Source organism: Ambystoma mexicanum, chromosome 3q, assembly GCF_040938575.1.
Source record: "Ambystoma mexicanum isolate Mex_15411 chromosome 3q, UKY_AmexF1_1, whole genome shotgun sequence".
Lineage (NCBI taxonomy): Eukaryota > Metazoa > Chordata > Amphibia > Caudata > Ambystomatidae > Ambystoma > Ambystoma mexicanum.
Window position 1 is genome coordinate 142,892,041 of NC_090926.1, and position 19,188 is coordinate 142,911,228.

At 45.5% G+C, this 19,188-nt stretch overlaps 1 protein-coding gene across 1 annotated transcript in view; it reads right to left on the reverse strand.

The window, feature by feature from the left end:
* ZNF740 (zinc finger protein 740) overlaps positions 1-18,401 on the reverse strand; it is a 76,094-nt gene extending 57,693 nt beyond the window's left edge. Inside the window, exon 1 of the mRNA XM_069653336.1 lies at positions 18,288-18,401. The gene's annotated coding sequence lies outside the window, so the exon portion shown is untranslated. The remainder of the gene's footprint in view (positions 1-18,287) is intronic.
* Positions 18,402-19,188: the final 787 nt, after the last annotated feature.

Below are 19,188 nucleotides of genomic sequence, written 5' to 3' on the forward strand. Positions count from 1 at the left end.
ACCACAGATGCCGCAGATGTAGAATAACACACAGCAATTATACACAGCACAGCAAATACCACAGATGCAGAATAGCACACAACCCAACAACGGGAAACTAGATGGGGGGGGGGGGTCACTGTAGTTTGTTTTCTGTTTTAATATTTGTAATGCGCACCAGACCCGGGGGTATCAGGGCACAGTAGGCATCAAGAGGGTAGTTCAGCTTAGGTTACAATGCTGTACAGTATCATATTTATATACAGTCAGTAGTGATAAAGGCAGTTTGTACAGGCATGAAACTGGTTGGTTACCCAATAAAAGCACAAAATACAATAGGTAGTAAATACAATGTGTACAAAAGGAGCACAAGTTCCAGTGAGTATATATTGGGAGGTTAGATGTAATTCTCCTTGATCCAACGGAAGACATGAGATCTAAAGCGTGGGTAAGGTAGGGAGTTCCAAGATTGGGCAGCTTTAACCGGGAAGCTGCTCCCGCCAGTCTTTGTGCGTTTAAACCTGGGCACTGTAAGAAGGTTGGCGTTAGTAGTTCTTGTGGGTCGATTGGCGAATTGTCTCGTAAATCTGTCTATGAGATATTTAGCGGCAGCTTGGTGAAGGCATGTGTGTGTGAGGGACACTGTTTTGAGAAAGATTTTAGCAATCGTAGATAGCCAGTTGTTAGATCTTCTGTGGTTGAAATATGGGCTTTCTTGGGGATGCATAGGGCTGCTTTTAAGGCGTTGTTTTTTAAGATCTGGATTTTACTGGTAATGTATTTATTGCTCCCTAGGTATAGGGCATTACAATAGTCCAATTTGGACAGGACAAATTCATCAGTCAGGCATAGACCGTGAGAGGCCATCCATGCCTGGATGAGCTACACTATTCACAAAGGCCAAAACCTTGTTGTAGTCTCCAGTCAACGGGATGAGGATCTGATCGGCATAATTAGTGTAGGTGATACCCTGGCCATCTAGATCAAAAGGGGGCTTTGTGAAAATATTATATAGGAATAGGGGACACGCAGGATCCCTGTGGCACCAGATCGGTATGGGCTCAGCTGCTGCTATGGGGGAGAAGACGCGCATTATTGTCCAAGAAGGATTGGATCCATCCTATCGCTTCTTGTGAGAAATGGGTGGCGGAATCCAAGTGGTTACATAGGATCTTATAGTCTACTAGGTCAAACTCTGCTGAGAGCTCAAGTAGTAGCAGTAGTGCTGCCTTACCATCATCTCTCAGCGTGTCGATCTGTGCCTTGGGGTCTATAAGCGCTGTTTCAGTTCCATGTTGTGGTCTGAATCCTGACTGCTGTTCTCCTAATAGTTTGTTACATTCCAGGAATTGTTGGATTTGGAGGTAAGCCACCTTGTCCAGGATTTTAAGTAGGACGAACTGTGGTGATGAGGCGATAGATAGTGGGTATGGACGGGTCGAGGGGTTGTTTTTTAAGTAATGGGAGGACCCAAGACTGTTTCAAATTGTTGGCTATGGTACCAGTGGAGAAGGAGGCATTTATGAGTTTGGAGATGAAGGGTGAGAGGTCACGTGCAGTGTCTTTTATAATTTGGGCTGGGCACGGGTCACCGTGGCAGTTAGAGGGTTTGAGGTAGCAGGCGCCCCTCTCTTGGAAGAACAAGGCATGATAACCTGTTCAGTGGTTGTTAACCACATTGAGAGTTCGCAGCCATCTGCTTTTTGCTCACTGTACCTTTCACAGATGGGAAATATCCATTTGCTATCAGTCTTTGTCCCGCCCACATGGGCAGTCCAGCACCGAAATGCTATGGCAATTCCTCTCCGAACAAGAGTACCACCAGCAACCCCATACACGTGTTTCAGCCTTGTTGGGCATCATCAGTGAGGTGAAGCTAAGCCTCTCTAAGCACAGTGAGCAGGGAGTCCACGTCTGGTTGCCCCCAGGTAACCTAGGGTGACCAACCCCAAGTTCCTTCAAAGAATTCAACAAAGGTAGCAGGCGCCCCTCTCTCGGAAGAACAAGGCACGATAACCTGTTCAGTGGTTGTTAACCACATTGAGAGTTTGCAGCCATCTGCTTTTTGCTCACTGTACCTTTCACAGATGGGAAATATCAGAGAGGAATTGCCATAGCATTTCCGTGCTGGACTGCCCTTGTGGGCTGGACAAAGACCGATATGCAAATGGTTATTTCCCATCTGTGAAGGTACACTGAGCAAAAAGCAATGGCTGCGAACTCTCAATGTGGTTAATAACCACTGAACAGGTTATCATGCCTTGTTCTTCCGAGGGAAGGGCGCCTGCTACCTTTGTTGAATTATTTCTTTTTTGTAGAGGGATGCTATTTTGCGAAGATTGTTTTTATTAGTCTCAGAAGGGTTGTGTCTCCCGATTTGTTTGCTTTTGCGTTTTTCTAGTCTCATAGCTTTCAAGTGAGGGGTGAACCAAGCACATGTTTGATAGGTTTGTTCTTTCTATTTTTCAGTGGTGCTTTGGCGTCTAATGATAACATTTTATTGTACTCTTCTACCATGGTGAAGGGGTCAGTATTGGCGGGGAGCGAATTTAAGGTGGGAAGAATCAATGGGGTGAGTTTTTCAGCTGTAATGTTTCTTTTGTTTCTAGTGGGGATGGCTGGGGGTATGTTGGTGGCAGGTAGTGGAGGCGTAGCCTCTAGAGAGAAGGAGATTAGGTGGTGGTCAGACCAGAGTTGGGGATTGGACGTGGAGGAGGTCTGGCAGTTGTACTCTGCTACCCAGTCAAGGGTTCTTCCTTTGGTGTGAGTGGCACCCATCACTTTTTGGGTGAAGCCCAATTCCTTGAGGGAGTCATTGATGTGCATGGCGTTACTGTCAGATGGGTCATTGAAGACTAAATTGAGATCTCCTAGGAGGAGACAGTGTGAGGCATTTTTGAGATTATTGGATAAAATATTAGTTAGGTCTTCTTCGAAAGTGCCTAGGGGTCCAGGAGGTCTGTATAAGGTGGATAGACAGGGTCTGTGAGTCCGAAATAGGTAACTTGGCCGTAAGAGATTCGCAAGAGTCTAAGTTTTGGGTTGTGGAGATTGGACAGATTGGTTTTGGAAATGATGGCAAGGCCTCCACCTCGGGACTTAGTGTGATCTATTCTATGGAGAGTGTAGTCCTCAGGGATGGCTAGCATGATTGCCGGGCCTGCTGCAGAGTGAAGCCAGGATTCGGTGATAGCAAGGAAGTCCATTTTTTTCTGTCTGGAGCAAGTCAGCAATATCTGTTGCGTGGGCTACCATGGAACAGGCATTTATAAGAGCTCCTCTTATGCTAGTCTGGGTAGATACCGTTGGTGGTGACTGGGAATCGTGGCAGTGTTTAGGGTGGATATTGAAATCTCGAGTAAGCCGGCTGTTGAACTGGAGTGAGTGTTTGGTCTTGATGAGTTTGTAGAGGGAGATGTTGGTATTAGACTGTGGGTTGCTGGAAGTATTATTAATGAGAGGGTGGTAGGTATTAGATTGAGGTTCGATAGATTTTAGGGAGTCTGGCACAGAGTTTTAGGTTTTTCTGAAGGAGACTGCATGGTCTGGTGTCCAAATTATTCGTGCTCGGAGGTTTACTATTATGGGTCACCCGATAGGGTGTAATAGCTGCTAATGGCGATGTAGGAATCATGATGGGGTGTAAGGTGCTGACAAGGTATAGAATAGTCCTCAGCAGGACAGTATAGGTTGTTGGCAAGTGCATAGTTTAATCGTATGATGACTAAGTGGGATCGGAAATAGCTCTAAGGCCGAGATAGAGTGCAGGGAGTTGGAAACTCAGGGCGGCACTGTTATCAGTGGGTAGCCTAGGTTGGCAGTGTGTCTAGGGGCTATATGGCAGACATATCAGATATAGCTTGGAGATGAGATGGTAGCGGGGGGAAACACATTCTTGGGAAACAACGTCATTATACTCTCAATAGGACAGCCCACAGATTGACTTGATGTGTTCCATCCTATCGCTTATACCCAACCCGGCGGAGGAACCACGTATAGGGGGCGACGATAGGTGACAAAACATTTTCCTTTTTTGTATACACAGGGGCAACTAGATCCTGCATTCAGGAGGGGAAATAAAGTAGGTCAGGCAATGCCATGAATGCTCATGGGTTCTTCACAGAAGATATTGCACTTTCCATATGGGGAACATGACTTAGCTTTGCCCCTACTTTTTTCTCGACAGACACCCGTAAACATACTGAGGAGAGATATCATGAGCAAATTTAGCATGGCCATTGCCTCCACTGACAAGGGGATAGTGTGTTCCACACCAGGGATTCACCTAAAATTGAGATTATTGAAGCCTATTGTGGACAGAAGGTACAGAGGGGGTGCCAGTGGACGAGGAACTGTTTCAGTATGGGACTGAAATAATAACAGCATGGTTGCCAGGGATTCAGGGGAAAATGTAGCACATTCCAAACAAGCACATATTCAATCCAGAAATACCATTAGATGAGACAGAAGGGACAATAGTGCCACTAGAATTAGAGACAGTAATAGAGGGGGATGACTGAATAGCAGTGCATTGGACAGATGACACAGGGCGACCATGGCAAGCAGTGATCGCCGTGGCAGAAGGATGCAGAATGACTACAGTTACAGATGAAGAACTATTCAAAGACAACAGATCAGATCACGAGATGGTGTTCGGAATGAGCATCACATATTGGGTGAGAATTAACATTACAGAGAGGTACCCCAGAGAATGGTGATAGTGCTGAAAGCACCGCCGACCTTTCTCAAGTAAGATTTGGCAAAGGAAACCAGCATTTTATGGGCCACAAGTCCCTATGATGTGAAGCTTCTGAAATGGATAGGAGCTGCGAAAAAAAAAGCTGAAGCCAAGAGCCATTTTACAATGAATTAGGCAGTACCCAATATAAAGAGAGGCAGACAAAGGATCTAGGAGAACTTTGCAGCACTAGTGAAGCAGGGCATCCTAGGGCCATCTGAATCACCATGCACCACGGATATGTACCCTGTTAAAAAGGCGACAGGCGTTTTATACAGGACTTGCGCCCTCTTAACCACATTGTAAAAGCAAAGTTTCCTTTAGTTCCGAATCCGGTGACAATATTGAGTAGCATCCTCACGGAAGCTGCCTACTTCACGGTCATACATTTGAAGAATGCATTCTTCCCTATACCATTACACCCAGACACACAGGACTTAAACTTCATCTCTATATAGAAATAACAAGTGGAAACATGCAAGACTTGCTTAAGGGTACTGTGAATCACCTTCCAAACTCAACAGGGTACTTCAAATGGATTTAGGAAATGTACAGATGGAGAGCACTGTTATACAGTACATAGATGACAATGAGTTGTAGCAAGATAGAGGAACAGTGTAGAAATGATTCAGTACACATGGTGACAGTACTAGCAGAAACAGGGTAGACAAAGCCAAGTTACAATATTGCCAGACAGAAGTGTTGTACATTGGACAAATGATATCCCAAGATGACAGTAGACCACAAAGGGCAGAAGCAATACGCAGGGCTGCAAAACCCACAGCCGATACATAGTCCTAGGAACTGCTGCATTTGTGTAACTAGTGCAGGGAAGGGGATGGGTATTCAACTACAGCACAACAACTCCCGGTCGGATGAAGGGTACCTTCAAAACCTTACCCATCTCACATAGCAATGCATAAAACCGGACCTCAATACCTTCAGGACAAGCTAAAACCCTACCATCCACCGTGCACTCTAAGATCAAGCTCTGCCCGCCTCCTAGTGATACCAAACACCAACTCAGTCAGGTTAGGTGGATCATCACTCACAGCCTTGGCCCCCACTCTGCGGAACTCACTTCCACCCCACATTTGACTCACCGAAGACCTCATGTCTTTCCGCAAATTACTGAAAACATGGCTCTTCCCTTAAAAGTCGACTCTTAGCACAAACAGAATAAACAACCACAATAAACAGAAACCCAAAGTTGTCGAATCAAAGATAACAATCCAGCATACAGACCCGATCCAACAAACAGCAAACTAAAATGGCTGATGTAAATAGTAGAACGGATGAAGTGGATGAAACGGGCGGATGAAGCGGGTGGAACGGATGAAATATCGAACGGATGAAGTAGACGAAATGAAAAGTAGATCGAACACGTAGAAAGGATGGAACGGATGGATAAAGTGGATAAAAGAATGAAAGGGTGAACGAAGTGAGCGTAGGGAGTAGATGGAACAAAAGGAGTGGATAGAAGGAATGCAATGGATAGAACAGAGCGGACGGAACAAATTGAATGAATGGAACAGATAGAATGAATGAAACTGATTGAATGGAGAGGACGGAACATTTGGAGGGGACGGAACAGATGGAGCTGATCGAATGAATAGGAAGGATGAAACTGATAGAACACATTAAACGGAAAGGATGAAATGGGTCTACGGAATGGTTGGCGTAGACTATGTGGACGATGGGTTGAGTGGATGGAATGATGGAAGGACTAAGATTAAATGGATGAAACAGACGAAGTAGAATGAACAGACAGTAAATAAAACGGATAGAATAGATGGTGCAGATGGGAGTGCTCGATTTCAAGCGCCTTACCGATAACCACCATATCACACTACCACGCTTAGTCTCTCCTATACACCAACACTCAACTAGAACACAGCGATACTAGGACACATTCGGCATAGCTGTTCTCATACTAACACCAGCCACTTACTACTCCTCATCCTAATTAAAAACAGCTAGCTGAGCACTCACCGCTAGACTATGGTCATTCACCCGCAGTGATAAGACTAACAGTTCTCTGCAACACAGACATGAAGTGAAACATAGATGGATTCTTTAACAACGTTGCAACACTGAGGGCACTCTCACAGGCAAAAGTGGTAGCACCGATGGTTACATTGGGAACACAGTATTTCTCATCACCTTGAGAAGGTACACTGAGCGCTGAGAACAGAGCTGGGTCCCAGGCCTGGGGAGATCAGCTCCAGCCAATCAGGGAACAGAAATCCAGGGGTGGATGGCAAGGGCCAATGGTAATCCAGTGACCCTGCAACAATGTAATAGATCGTTTTTGGGAAAGGGGCAGGCAAGACAAATGTCATGTGAGGACCAATAGAGTAACATATATATGTGCAATGAATAGGCACCACCACCACAACTACCCAATCCTGTCTTCTCGTAGGTTTTTGGGGAAGAGCCCCGTGTTGTGACGTAGAAATTGAACAAAATGGCCTGACCGGCTCAGGAGCTGCGAGTCCAGGAGATGTTCAATGTCCTGTATGATCCCTGTCTGTGTAATAAACAAAAGTTCTAACTTGCCCATGGCTGGGTCCTCCGTCTGTGCACTGGGGGAGGGTTTGTTGGGCCATGGGAGATGGACGGTGAGCTCGTAGTTTTACCCCCCCAGTGCCTCTGGTATAACCAAGCCAACAATAACCTTTCAGCTCCCTGCCTCCTCCAGCTTTTACTCCTTTGCCCTACTTGCCTACTTCACTGGAATGTTCTCCCCCCTCTGGCGAGCTCAGGTCCAACTCTTCGCCTTATGTGGTAGCACAGGCCGGGGACAGACTCCTTATGGAAAGGTGCCAGCTGAGAACAGTAGCCGCCCAAACAACTTTACTACTATAGTCAAAAATAAAAATGTACATCAAGGTAATATAAAAATAAGACTTAAAAGTAAAATGCACTCGATCCATCTACAAAATGCTAGAAAATCCACCACTATAAAAGAAACCCAGAATACAGACTTTTGTGAAAAGGCACTGTGGGTAGATGAGCCAGAGTGGTGAGGTAATCAAATGGAAATGTCACTATTCAAGGCTATGTCTTGGAAGAGAAATGTAGAGGAAGGGGTCTTAAAGTTCATACTCTGGGGACAGGGCATCATCACAGTACCTTAGGATCTGGTCTTTGGGGTTATGCAACGTTGAGAATTTGTTTCTGCCATTAACATCGACTCTGGGAAATTTAATAGGCCGTGTTCAAGTTTTGGAGCAGCAATGGCAGGTCCCAATGATGCAATGCTGTCCGACATCAGTGTTGGGTTGCAGCTCGAAGATGGGGAGGGCAGGCTCTGTCGGTAGATGGCACTGGAAGACACAGTGACTGAGAAGCAGAGACCAGCCTTCAGTGCCAAGAGGGCTTGGCTGGCTCAACATGGCGACAGTGCACTGCAGCAGAAACCGCTGTGAGAGCTTGAGGAGGCTGCTGAAAATCCAGCCGTGTTGAGTTGAGGAACCTAGACAACTGGATGGGTCTCAGATGCACAAACTGTGGGGCTTCATCATGGACTACGCTCACAGCGTTGAAGCCGAGAACGCCGCCAGCAGTGTCCACTTGGCAGTTTGGATGGTAAGGTGCCCATACACGGGGCATGAGCCCCTGCACCACAGCTGCGGTCTTTCGAGAGGACAGACACCCAGCCTGCATGCCACGTGCGATCTCTACACTCCTGCATCCAGCCAGTGAACTTCAACGGCACTACAAGGGACCAACAGCCTTGCCCAACATATGCTAACCGTACTGTTATTCGTGCATTGTTGAACTTCAGCAGCAAACGCCACGTGGAGCGCCGGCTTTGTTAACTCACACCTAATCCTAAAATGACCACTGCCATGACGATCAAATTTTGTTTATTCGGGTACTAAGCAACCAGATGCGACGCAGTCTATACCAACCAATATATTCCCGCCGGCCCTGTCAGAGCTGGGAGGACCGTCTTACTCTCCTTGGACATACCAACCACCTTTGCGCTTTTCGCTAAACTCACAAATCCGGTAACCACGTGCCCTAACCTCAACGCTTTTACCAGCAACAGTGGCTCTAAAGGCTGAAACACACCTCCAATGCCACAACCTGGGGTAATAGCGCTCCTATATCCCAGAAACTATATCATGCTCACATTGATTGAGCGCCCTTCCTTTTGTACCCTGTCGTCACACTCGAAGGTATGCCGATGTTGCGCCTCTTGTCATTCTCATTACTATTGTCTGCCAGATTTCCTTGCTATCGATATACTGCCCAATGTGTACTCTTCCACTGCCGTATCGCACCCTGACTTGCTCCTGCATAGCCAACATATCCTCGACACTTAGTTTGCCTCCTCCCCTGCCTCCTGGATTGGAGCTCGTAATCATACACTCTTGCATCCCCGTTAAAGTGATCCATTAAGTTAATTTTACCCAACCATATTGCCTCCCTTATCACGCAAATGCTAATCAATCACTGTATCTACCCCGCAGCCTGTAGCACCAGGTCCCTCCACCCCACATATCTATACACATATTGGCCTTCATTCTACTGTGTGTTGTTACTACGCTGTTCTCCCCATTAGACAAACATTACCATTTACAACAATCAGCCACCATTGTGCTTTGAATTGCTAAATCGCCTCATGTCACACACTGCTACGGAGTTTGGCCTTTCCCAACTTTGCGAATGTTACTACCGACAAATATTTAGTACCTGTCTGTTTCGAATTGTGTTACCGTATTTCACAAATTGCTAGCCAGTTTAGGCCTGCATTTCACCATAGTGTGACATTCCCATTATGCTTGCAATGTCAAGCGAATATCACTAAAACCTCTCACTATTGTGTTTCTAACTGTTATGCTGTTCCACATCATGAATCATATTGTGCATTAAGGCTCGCCATTTGGCCTCCCAGTCCACCTACAGCCACCAACACCTACCTGCACGGCTTCCAATCTTCAGGCTCTCAGCCAGAGTTGTCTACTCCCTTTGGTTCCCATGGCTAAACCCTGGGTTGTTAATCTCACCATGGCCACCACTATGTAATACTATAGCACCTACTAAATGTCTTCCTCCTCTCTCCTAGTCAACTCCTGCCAACCCGCAACACGGAAGACGCCTCGAGCATTAACTGCCCCCCCCCCTCGCCAATTCAATGTTATTACGTTACACCTCTCGGCCCACTCCCAACATACCCTGTCCTACTTGTCTACGAAATGCCAGGCTAGGTTTGCGCATTAGTAACACCAGGGTAGCCAGCACTCATCGCAAGACCATCTCACGCAATGAGACAACCTACCAAACTTACATCAGTCAACACTAATCACATTATCTCCAACAACACCTTGCCTCCACAGACCTCCAAATTCCCACCTACAGGGTCTCCCTTAGTTGAGGCAACTTGCATCAAAGGAGCCCTCATAACTCCAGGTCCATGATGCTCACACGTTAGACATAGCAGACCTCATCTCATCCAATCACCTAGACTTCTTAGGTGTTACAGAAACTTGGCTACACCCAGCGCAGGACCTTCCCATACACTAGCATAATTACACAATCATCAGATATGTTAGAACATCCAGTAGAGGTGGAGTTGCATTTGACAAAAACCAACACGGCCGTAGAGAATTTTCTAACTAACCATTTGCTTCCAGAGAACTTCTCGCCGCCAAACTCCCTCTCTATCAGCTGAACGTACACAACTCGTCCACCTTTTGTACATACCCCCAGGCCCCATCTCCTCATTTGGAAGACATCACACACCTTCTCACCGAGACCACCAAACCTGGCTCCCAAATCATGCTATTGGGTGATCTTAACGTAGGCTTAAATGACACTCGAGATGGTAACGCCACAGCCTTAGCGAACACTCTGACAGAGCTTGGTTTCTCACACCGCATTTCCGAACCAACGCACAGCAAGGGTAGATTGGATTGGTTAGCAGGCTTAAACGGCAATACTAAGATCCTCTCTTATTCTCCTTGAGCCTGGTCTGACCGCAACGTCATATCCTTTGCAATCCAGGATACCAGTCGCCCTTTACCTAGCAACATACAAGCACCTCCTGCCTTAACACGAAACAAACGCCTGATCACCCTGGAGAACCTACTCCCCATACTTCAGCCTATCACTGACCCTCACGGGAATTTAAATAAGGACCCGGCCAGCCTGGTGGATCTATATAACCAAAACCTACTGCAAGCCTTAGACCCAATACCTACACTCAAATTGAGAATAGCCAATCCACCAGCGCACTTAAACAAATGGTTTTCTCTAGACTTGAAAGCCTTACACAAATCCAAAAGACCCTCCGAAGCCAACTGAAGAAAAAATAAAACTCGATCCTGAGCAAGGAAAAACTTCACCACTTCCTCCAAAGCGGCCATCGTGAAAACCAAAAGTGACACCTTCAATGTCCGAATTCAAAACGCCAACTCTATTTCTAAAGAGCTCTTCACCATCCTTAGAGAGTTGGAGTCACCAGTCTCTCCTCCTGAATGATGCATCTTGGTGTGCCAGCATCCAAAAGGCACGTCTATACAAAATCGCCCTATTAAAGTGAAAATTAAAGCAAAAAAATAAATAAATAAAACAGCCTCACATCAAGCTCTAAACCTAGTGAGATCCACGTTACTCCCCCTAAACCTTGCAACTTATTTGAATTGACCCGAGTCACCACTAAAGAGGTAGAAGCTATACTTGCTAGCCTAAAACCTACAAGGTGCCATGGTGACATCGGCCCAGCAACAATCATAAAGTGAGGGGCGAAGGAATTTGCTCCATTCAACACCTTCCTCATTAACGCTTCATTCGAATCGTGCACTGTCCCAAAAAATCTCAAAGATGCCTGGGTCATGCCTCTCCTTAAAAAACCCAATCTCGAGTATAGCATTTCGACCAAATTTCAAACCTATAATTACTGTACTTTTTTTTATAGAAAATACTGGACAAAGCGGCATAAATCCAAATTCAAAACCATCATGAAGTAAATAACTGGGTTTAGACCAAGACATGGACAGAGACAGCCCTGCTTGACTTAAAAATCCAGACGGACGAATCTAAAGACGATGGAAATCCTGCCCTACTCCTCTTGCTCGACTTATCGGCTGCTCAAGTTAGTTGAGCATAATATCCTAAACACCTGACCGCAGGAGCCTCCAAACTACCTCAGCACACATCATGTGCTTACATGAGTGTCCGTACCTAGATATGTAACCCTAGGCACCTGCCACTCCAGTTCTCGTTATTGCAACCATATCTACTTCAGTATTTAACTTTCCTGTCATGCAAGGCACGTTATCTTGATCTGTAACAAGTCAACTGCCTACCTCTTTTCCTCTGTATTGGATTACCTTTATGTTTGTAATATTGGTATTGTACTATCTGCATGTAACAACAAGCAAAAGCGCCCAGATGCCTCTGGGTTAGGTGCGCTATATAAGCAAAACTAAACTAAACTACTTGTGTTTAGGCAGTTCAGAGATGCAGGGAGAACCAGGAGCCACTTCTTTGGTTCTGTCGCTGCTGGTAGTCCCAATCCAGGATAAGGCGAGTCCTTCTGTTCTGCACTCCCACTACTCCAGGGACCTTGGATGGCACCTAGAGGGGAGCTTGACCCTCCAGTGAACAGGGCTCTCTTCCAGTGCAGTCAGCAACTGGGCTTTGGTCCAACAGCAGTGACCCCCCCTCCACAGTTCCCGGGGGATGGTTAGGGCACATACCTATCCTCTGCCTTCACCTCTATGGTGGAGAACTTTCAAATAGCCAGGACTTAAATCCTTTTTGGTCTTGACGGAGTCCAAAGATGAATCAAATAATGAGGGGGGGACCTGTCTTTCTAAGGCAAATGCCACAAGGGATTGGTTCAAAAGCAACCTGCTGTTAATGGGTCCAATCCCTTTTGGTTAACATGCCCTTTGGACGATATTGCACCCCAAGTACCTTGATTGCAGGAAATGGAGGACACAGGAAAAGGAAGAGCCCCAACAGAAAATACGATAGGGCCCTTCTCCAGGCCTAACTGCCTGCTCCTTCTACTGTAAATCCACACACTTTCCATGGACTCCAGCCGTCAGTACTGTGGTGTGGTGCGGTTTATGTCATGGCTGCCTTCGAAGCATCAAATCCCAGGATGTGTTGCCCTTCCTACAGGGGAATACAGGCAGCATTATTGACAGTATTATTTATGGCATTTGTTGAACGCCTAAACCCAGAGGTATCACAGCGTTTGTTACAGCATATATTTTATTCTTATACCAAGGCGTTTCCAGCAAGATGCTGGCATTGAAACTGAAGGCCTATTTAAGTGTTTTAGGGTGATACTGTCATTGAGGCATACGGGAGCATTGTTCTAGATGCAAGGCATGCATTTGTTTTCAAAAGATTTGTGCAGAGATTGCTAATTTGCACCCAAAACATAAAATGAGCATTAATACAGCATTTTTGTGTACCGCTGAAGATGTTAGTAATCAGACCTTGCAAATTCTTTAAAATTGCATTGGAGGTTAAGTAATTTAGTTTAGCTACTCAACCTAAAAGAAATGCACACGACTCATAGCAACAGGTGACAAAAAATGTGCATGCACGTTTCAACTGTCACTGAGTGGGTTCGATATGATTACTGTGCGCTCGTGACCACTCTGAATTAAAGAACCTATCTGGGTTCTTGATCGGCAGCAAACATACTGATGCACTTGTGAGCCAGTGTAAGCGTCTTAAAGAGGATCCTCGCTTTTATGGGTCGCCAATGGGCATATCGCCTGGTTGAGATGTGGTTGCTGTGTTTTGAGCCAAGGGCAGCTTGCAGGGCTTTATTCTGTAGTAGCTGTCCACATGACAGCTTTGGAGACGGTCAGACCAGACACTAATACAGATTGCCTCGAAATATCGAATCCCTGCACAGTGAGCAGACACGTATCAAATTGCTGCAGATGTATAATTTTGCACCCTTGGTAGCCATCATGCCACAACCATGAACAGATTTACGTGCCATCATGCAAAGGAAAAGACTTATTAATTAGAACCAGATGTGCGATTCATTAAAAAGCTACCTCTTCCTACAGGGACTTTGTGTCCCAACAGCTGTCAGGAATGCATATGGGAACTTTGAACCTACCCTGTGCCACTGCAGGACTGGTGCTGTAAATGTCAAGACTGGTACAGCAAACACACAGTTGCACTTTTTTTGGCACTGAGGATTATGAAGGAGGCAAGGGCTTTATTAACAGGCCCCACTTTCAGAAACATAATAAACTGCATCATTTTAATATTTAAAATAAAAAAGCCAGGAATGTCGCACCCTCATCAAATGCATTCGGTCACAGATCAAATCTGTTTGGTGGCCAGGGGAAAAAATGGCAAAGGGCTGCCAGTGTGTCCCAGACAATGTTTGCGAGGCTTGGACAATCACTGAGCAAATTTTTTTGAACGGGGCATGTTGGGAGTCCTCTTGGGGTCCCCCAGGCCCCATAGATGAAAAAGGTGGGGGACCGTGAGGGTTTCCACAAATCCCAAACCCAGGATTCACAGACCGGAGAGGTGGCCCAATCGCAAGCTAGATCCAGTGGCATCTTGCTTTTGAAGGAGCCCAGACACATTGGCACCGTATCCCCGAAATCAAATGCTGGCTAATCTGGAAGGCTGGTTTGAGTCTGACAATATTCCATACCATTAAGACATTTTTAAGTGCAAAAACGTTAAGATGGTACAGATATAAGAAGGGGAGACGTGGGCCGTTTCAGCTAAAAAGTGAAAAAAATTGCAATCCATTTCTAAAGCAACTGTAAATTTACCGACCCATTATAAACCAACCATAACTCTACCACTACCATGTACTGTTCATGACGCCACATTTGCCATGACAAACAGTCATGTAAACCCACTTCCAACAGGACATGAGAAACTAAACAGAACTAAAGAAAGAGGAGTAGTCTTAACTGGTTACGTTCAGATTACATGTCATATTCAGTACAGGGGGAAAAAACTAATTAAACGGAAGGCTGGATTTTTAAGAAGCAATAACATTAAAACAATGAGCAGTGCTTGTCAAGAACTGAAATATGGCTATTTTCAGATGGTGGAAGTTGTGGGGGTTTTAGAAACCAATGGCCACTTGTTTGGGTTTACTACTCATACAATTTCGAAGATGGTGTCTTCACTGAAAATTAAATATATCGACCTCCATCATAAAATCAAATAGCTACATATGTCCTTTATGTAGCCAATTTAAACCTGCTACTTTCTATCAGGTGTATATCAGTAGTTCAGTTTTCCATAATAAACAAATGATCTAAAAGTACCAGAGCGAATTGAGAATTAGAGCTGTGTGTCAATAGTTACGGAAGGCAGGTAAGGGCACTCCCTTCCCACCGCCCAAGCCAATTTCCCTCCCCTGCTGCAAAACACCCCCTAAAAACAGACTTGGATGGATGGAAATGAAATTTCTCCCAAACCTGGAGAGTAGACACAAAGGGCAAACGGGCATCAATCAGTGTGCCATAAACAGCATTTTAGGTTACATTATCTTGGTAGAGGTTTTCTAAAGTGTGCTTCTTCGTGCAGTTAAGATTTTCATCTCAGTTGTCATAATTCCCAAAACCTATGGCAGGGTGGGGAACTCCTACGAAAAAGGAACTGGGGAAATAACACATTAAACTGCATGAGGACTGTTCCCATTTAGAAAGTACACATAATCCCACATGAACAATTAGAGTTACAATTAATGGAAGCATCATCAACAATATCATCAAATAATAGAAAAATTCGGAATCTATGGGAATTTGATTTGAAAAGATTACAAAATAAAAAAAAGCGGTAGGAGAATTTGGGTATCATGAGCATAGTTGGTGTATGCTATGCCGACGCGAATGGCAAAAAGGGGTCTGGTAAAGATGCTGTATAGTGTCGGGGATATACAAGAACCTTGTGTTACGCCACAGACGATGGGTGTAAGTGGGGCACTGGCGTTCTCCACAAACACTCTCATAATTCTCCCCTCCAGAAAGCAGACATTGATGAGGTGGCTTCAGGGACAAAGTTGGTTGCTGTGTTCACGTGGTGACCTATGATTTTGTGGTCAACCATGCCAAATACTGCTGACAGATCAAGGAGGAGAATCGGCTTCTTCTCACCCATCTGATTCTTTACATCCAATAGCGCGGATTCCGTGCCACATCTTGGACGAAAACCAGACTGATGCATTCCCAGGATATGCTTGAATTATAGCTATTGTTGCACTTTTAAGTACACAGCTTTGTCTATGCATTTCTGTAGGGTGGCCATGTTCGAGAGTTCAAAAGATAACTCTGCCGAGAACAGTCCGACCGAACCACCAGAAAACATCTCAACCCTGCAATAAGTTCATACCAAAGAAAGGAACTAAAGTCACAGCCTGAAGCAGGCGTCAAAACAGGGGACCCAACAGTTGCTGATTGAGTCCTTGTACAAGACTACTACTAAAGATTCCCAGAAGGTCTGGTTTCAGTCCTCAAGTGAGGAGAATTCCAATGGCAAAACACCTCCAGGACATGGATAAATACCACACAAAGAGACTGGAAAAGTGTGAAAGTCTGCGTTTCTGTAGATGATCCAATGGATGTCACAAGGAAGGGCACAGAACCCTAAACCTATGGACCCGAGTGTCAGTGACATGGCAGAGATCTTGCCAACTAAAAGCCCATGAATCAACTCCATTTGTATATGTCGGAGCAGACCATATATACGATACAAGTTGGGAATGCGTACAGTCAGCTGTATGCAGCAGCACAGCAACATAATGGAAACACCACCCCGCCACAGCCTTCACAGCCCTTGAAAAATTGCGGAAAGGACTGCTGACAGACCATCTTCATTTACCCAAAGACAAATGTCCAAAAAAACAACCTCCTTTGGGAAACCACATCGAAGATATGTTGCTATTCATATCAACTTGAGACATGGCAGCAGGAAAAGAATGATTCCTTAGAACGTGGTTGTACCAGCTTTCACCAGCATAGCTTTAAACTGTACATAACTTCTCAGTAGCTGCAACTCAGCCCACCTGTCTTTTTCATGAGTCCTAGCATCTACACACCTTCTTAAGCAGCTTATTGCAGGAATGAGGACTGGCTCCCAAAGTCAGGCCCTCACATTCAACCTTACCTGCCATTCCTTGCTGCGTGGAAATGCCCACATCATCTACATGAGTTTGCACCTGCTGGGTCCTCGGTGGTGTGCCGCAGTTAGATCACGCCACCTTTTGAGAAGGGCAGCGTTATTTGCTGGAGGATCGGAACAGGCGAGCTATGCACCTGCCTCGGCCTTCACGTAGCTGGCCTTGCTGCATGCAAGGTGGTTTATGAGACTCTTGCTGCATTGCATGAACCCTATACTGGTCCGGCAAGACATGAACTGCTGCTGACTTGGGGCCAGCCTCAGCGTGTGCATGTATCGGGAGGGGTTGGTTCTAATGGAAGCCTTACTGAACCCTGTACTGGCCCTGACACACAGGAACCACGGTGCAACAAAGTGTGAAGACAATTCTGAAAGGAAGTCGTCACCAGCGTGATCCTACCGTACTTGTACAGCACCATTACAAAGCAATTTGATGTGGGAAAAAATACATTCAAAGCAGGTTCTAGCAGAGTTCTGCCGTGCAAAGGATAGGCACAACAGGAAGTTTGCAGAGTGGGACAGCATGTTATGGTCTCGGGGTCAAAGACTGAGTGCTTTAACTTAAAGAAAAAGTATCCTAGGGCTACAGGGCAAATGACTTTCAGAAGGATTTGACATACAAGGAATGAATGTGACCAGGAAAATGGACGAGTGGGTACATTTACCTCCAGGCATTGTGATTGGTCATAAATGAACATTTGGGGAATTACAAAACTGCTATTTTACTATTCCTTTACCTGTATTTGGGGTAATCTTTTGTGATTTGCACTGAGGCTGAATAGTTTGCGATGGGTACTAACTTGCTAATGGATAGGTTAACTTGGCTCGGATGTATGCTTGTATTTGGGTGCTACCCTTTTAATACCTCTCAAAACAGGCTTTTGGCGAGTGTTCCCCACCATGCAATCACTCGCCCGCAACGTCCTTCAACTATCCTTACACTTTAATGGGCTCTCAATACAAAGACAAAATCGCCCGACCGGGGGACTCAAAAGGTTAAGAGGTATGTTTTGTTGGGGCATGGTTAGTGCACTGGGTGTCTTCTCAGCGGGGTTTTTGTTGTTATGGACCTTTACTTATGTTAGGATACTTCAACTGTTTTGGGGAAATTATCTAATACGCGTCTTACTCGTTTAGGCGACCTTTGGCCGTTAAATGCTTTGTTTAGAGGGATGCCTTCATTGCGCGTGTCTCTAACGGGGACTAACTGTATTGACGATAGCACTTTCGGTGAAGTTTGCAGCGATTTAAGAACCCGGTATTTCAGGGGTTTGGTGCACATATTTAGTTTTATTAGCGTATTGCTGAGGGGAAAAGGCTTTGTTTCTATTAGAGAGATGTTTGTATACTTCGCCTGCAGCATGACAGCATTGCACGGGGGTTACTTGCTGCAGAAGTCTGGTAATTTGATATACCTTTAGCGTCTTACCTAAGGTCCAAGCCACGATTTCCACACCTACACTTGTCGCCGCCCTCACTGAACAACAGTTTACAAACACTAGCCCTGGGCCGGGTCACAGTCGCACCGGAAGCGTGAAGTACAAACGCTTCCGGTGCAAGGTGGATGCGTAACGTACTGCGTAGACGTTATGAAGACGTTGCCCTTGTTTTACCAAACTGACGCAAAGCGTATCCTTAGTGAATGAATGACAGCATAGATATCTTGGTGGAGCAGCAGTACCTACATCGCTGTAATATTTTACGGTTATTTCATTCCCAATAGCCCGTCACTAAAAGATAAAACGTTTCCTTCATAACATAACATAGGGTGCCCAGATTAAAAAAAAATAAAAAGCGTGACGGGCCACCGGCATAGAAGTAAGAAGACAGTTACGGCGGACACACACGCAAGAAGGACTAAAACACACAGGAGTCCAATGAAACCGTCGTCCTACTTCTATGTCGACTGCCTTTTCCACACAAAAAGTACGCGTTTTTTTCAGTTCTAAAAGTTTTATTTCGTTTTTAACAGAGATAACAGTAGCCATTGGAAAAGGAGCTCCATATCCAGCCACGTGAGCAGCTCTCTCACCTGCCAAGCTCCATACACGCCCATAGGAATCAATGAGCTTTCACCCGCCAAATGCAAAATCGGGTGTTTTCACCTCCCCAAGGGCCATGAAAGGTTGATAGTCGCATAACTCGCACATGCTCAGTCTCTCTAAATGAGCCAGCACAGCGGGCTGTGGGTACAGAAGAAAGCCAAAGGGAAAAAATGAGCCAGCACAGCGGGCTATGGGTAAAGAAGAAAGCCAAAGGGAAATGTAGGAAACAGCCACAGAAACTCAAGTCTACAGTCAGCACTGATAAGCTTCCACTTTCCATGTTGT